The sequence below is a fragment of the Molossus molossus genome, unplaced genomic scaffold (assembly GCF_014108415.1).
Source record: "Molossus molossus isolate mMolMol1 unplaced genomic scaffold, mMolMol1.p scaffold_m16_p_2, whole genome shotgun sequence".
Lineage (NCBI taxonomy): Eukaryota > Metazoa > Chordata > Mammalia > Chiroptera > Molossidae > Molossus > Molossus molossus.
This window is the reverse complement of record NW_023425355.1, coordinates 114,889,348-114,893,230: the sequence shown is the minus strand read 5'-3', so window position 1 is coordinate 114,893,230 and position 3,883 is coordinate 114,889,348. Positions and strand designations below refer to the sequence as shown.

The following is a 3,883-nucleotide window of genomic DNA, read 5'->3' as shown; positions in this document are numbered from 1 at the left end:
GTCAAAGTCTGCTAAAAAAAAAAAAAGAAAAAGAAAAAATAGGGCCCTGGCCAGTTTGGCTCAGCGGTAGAGCGTCAGCCCGCGGACCAATGAGTCGCAGGTTCGATTCCGGCCAACGGCACATACCTCGGTTGCCGTTGGTCCCCAGCCTCTCTCCCTCTCCCTCCCTCCCACTCTATCTGAAGATAAATAGAAAAAAACAATAGGAACTATTCTAGGTGTTTCAATTGTGTATATATATATATTTTTTATCCTCACCCGAGGATATTTTTCCATTTTTTGTACAGATAGAGTGGGAGGGAGAGAGAGGAAGGGAGAGAGAGAGAGAAACATCGACGTGAAGGGACACATCGAGTGGCTGCCACCCGCACGACCAACCAGGGCCGGGGACAAACTGCAACCGAAGTACGCGCCCTTAGCGGGAACCGAACCCGGGTCTCTCGGGACCGCAGGCCGACGCTCTAACCGCTGAGCCAAACTGGCCAGGGCTCAATTGTGTATATTAAGATGGAACTTAATATACATAATTCTTTACACGTGTAATGGAAAAACTGAGAAGCCCAACAGGAGGAGGTAAGGCAACCCACAGATAAGTAAGTGCAGAGAGACTTATTGGCCCTAAAGCTGGAGCGATGTAGGGAAAAGCCAGGTCACAGGAGCCCAGAGGTGGGGGCAGGAGACAGCAGGTCCTGTCCTCTGGGATCTGCAGTTACAGAGGGAGCTTCAGCCGCTGAGGCGGAGAGCTGGGAGGAGAACCCCCTGGCTTCTCCCTTCCTCCTGTCCTCCGGTCTGCTTCTAGTGCCTTCCATGGATGCCAGCAAACATACAGGCAAAGCAGAGCAGAGGAAAGAGCGTGAGGGGGCATCTGAGGGCTAGCGGCCTGGGGCTGGCACGCTGGTGTTGGGCATGTGGCAGATTTTATCTTCCCCAATGGCCACAACACTATTTCTAGTCCCACACGTTCTTCTTGTTGTTGTCAAATAATCTTTCATTGAAATATTGACCTTTGTGGTTCTTAACCAGCTGGGCATTCCACTGCACCACTGTTGATGTCATCTGTGACGTCATGAGGATGGTGGCCATCAACGTTGCAGCCCACAGACTGTGCAGTTCCCACGGTCTCTTTAATGGTTCCAGAGAGTTCTCTAGCTAAAGATGGGTGCCGCATCTGTCATGCAATGTTGACAATCTCATCAAAAGTGATGGTTCCACTGTGCTTAATGGTTTTTTATTGTTTGTTTGGTGTTTTTGTTTCTTTCTGTCCCGTGGTGGTTCTTTGAGGGCTTTGATGATCAGGGCGGAAGCAGAAGGTGCTGCCTCAACCTGGGCCTGTTCTGAATGGTCAGTTTCACTGTCATCATCAGAGCCTTCTCATCAACCATTGCTTTGGCGATGTCATCACCAAACTATTTTGGAGACAGAGCCAGGGCGCAGGTCTCGGAAACCAGGGCGTATGTGGCATCGACTTTCCCACTGGTGCACCTCGGGTACACGATTTTAATCTTGCTGGGGTCAAACTTCGGTGGCACAGGAAAGGTGGCTGGTGTCGGTGGAACCCGGATTCAGGATGACCAAAGAAACCTGCACCCAGGCCTCCTCTGAGCCAAAGGCTGAAAGCTGGTCCTACGTGCTCTGGAATCATGACACTCTCCCGTAAGATGGATTCTGAGTCCCCCTCCTTCATCCTGGTTGGGACTTTGGAATTGCTTCCACGAACAGAATGAGACAGAAGTGATGCTAAGTGACATCTGAGACTGGGTCATAAAAGGCCATGTAGTTTCCACTTGACCTTGTTCTTGAGATCTTTCCCTTAGCACCCAGCCGCCATGCCGTGGGCAAGTCCAAAGCAGCCCGCGTGGAGAGCCCACATGGACAGACTCACGGGAGAGAAACTGAGGTCCCAGCCGATGGCCGACTTTATTCTCCAGCCTCCAAGTCTTTCAGCTGAGACCCCAGATATCACGGAGCAAAGAAAAGCTGTCCCTGCTGTGTCCTGTCTGAACCTCAGACCTGCTGAATCTATGAGCATAATTATTTTATTTTTTGCCACTAAATCTCAGAAAAATTTGTCGCGTAGCGATTGTAACTGGGACAGCTGAGGAGAAGGGCAAGATGCTGTCAGGTGCATATTTGAGGCGCAGGACAATAGCAGCCTCGTCTCTGATCTCTTTGGGGGCAGAATCCCAAGCAATAATTGGAATTGACTTGAGAGCACATGGAAGCTGGTCTCACTTTTGCAAATTCTTGAAACCTTGTTTTTGGATCCATTCCCTTGAAGAATTCCTGAATTTCTTTTCCATATATTTATTGAGTGCCTAAAGTGTGCTAGACAAAGAGTGTACATTTGAAAATAAAATGGGCACAGCGCCGAACTTCAGACAGAAAACAAATTACCTTATAAGTAAATATATAATTACAAGTCAAGATAAATGCCCTGAAGAAAAAATGTTGGATGCCAAGAGAGAGTATCAGAGAGGGTCTGGATGCTGTTTGGGATATTGGCGAAGCCTCTCTCAGGAAGTGAGATACTGTATCTCTCTACCTCACAATCTCTCTCTCCCTTTTGTTTTCCTAAACTTACTTGCTTCTTCAAAGCCATGCAATGTTTTAAATACACATTTCTTTCTTTCTTTCTTTAGGTATATGCCCCTAGCGGGAGTCAGACCCGGGTGTCTCTGGACCGCAGGCTCCAACCGCTGAGCCAAACTGACCAGGGCTTAAATACAGACTTTTCATTGAGTCCTGGCCGGTTTGGCTCAGCGGTTAGAGCGTCAGCCTGCGGTCCAGAGAGACCCGGGTTCGGTTCCCGCTAAGGGCATGTACTTTGGTTGCGGTTTGTCCCCGGCCCTGGTTGGGTTGTGCGGGTGGCAGCCACTCGATGTGTCCCTTTTTTTTTTTTTTATCCTCACCCGAGGACATTTTTCCATTTTTTGTTCAGGTAGAGTGGGAGGGAGAGAGAGGAACAGAGAGAGAGAGAGAGAAACATCGACGTGAAAGGGACACATCGATGGCTGCCACCCGCACAACCGACCAGGGCCGGGGACAAACTGCAACCGAGGTACGTGCCCTTAGCGGGAACCGAACCCGGGTCCCTCCAGACCACAGGCCGACGCTCTAACTGCTGAGCCAAACCGGCCAGGGCTCGATGTGTCCCTTTCACGTCGATGTTTTTCTCTCTCTCTCTCTCTTCCTCCCACTCTATCTGAACAAAAAATGAAAAAATGTCCTCGCGTGAGGATAAAAAAAATAAATAAAGATTTTTCACTGAAAATGATAGCTGTAGACACATATATACTGAAAAACATTTACTCACAAGAAACCAGAAATCACTGGGAATTTTTGCTGGGAGACGCATGAACACTATGCCAATACACTAAACTTGTCGTCGTCTTAGGGAGCTACTCTTAGTCCCCAAGAGCCAGAGACCCCAGGCTGGCCGATATGTGTGGCTGGTCTCAGCTGTGACCATTGTCTCCAGAAGCCCAAGCACAGTGAGAGTTGGGTCCAGGGAAAGAGGATGTGGGATGGGGTACTTCAGGGAGACGGGAGCTGCTCCTGGGAAGCCCAGGGAAGCGAGGACTGGGTTGTAAGCTGGGGCAAGATCAAGAAGCAGGTCAGCCGTGGTGCATGTACACAATGGAGTACTATGCAGCCGTAAGAAAGAAAGATCTCTTATCCTTTGAGACCACATGGAGAGACCTGGTAAGTATTATCCTCAGTGAAGCAAGCCAAGCAGAAAAAGACAAATACCACATGATCTCACTTATTTATGGAATATAATGAACATAACAGTCTGAGGAATAGGGTGGACCCAGAAACATGGAAGTAGGGTACAGAATGACAACCCTCAGATGACGGGGTGGTGGGGGGAGGGAAGGGATAA

The 3,883-nt window shown here is 49.1% G+C and overlaps 1 pseudogene; it reads right to left on the bottom strand.

Annotated features, from left to right (window-relative positions):
* Positions 1 to 1,015: 1,015 nt before the first annotated feature.
* LOC118635467 lies at positions 1,016 to 2,599 on the bottom strand (annotated as a pseudogene).
* Between the last annotated feature and the right edge of the window lie 1,284 nt (positions 2,600 to 3,883).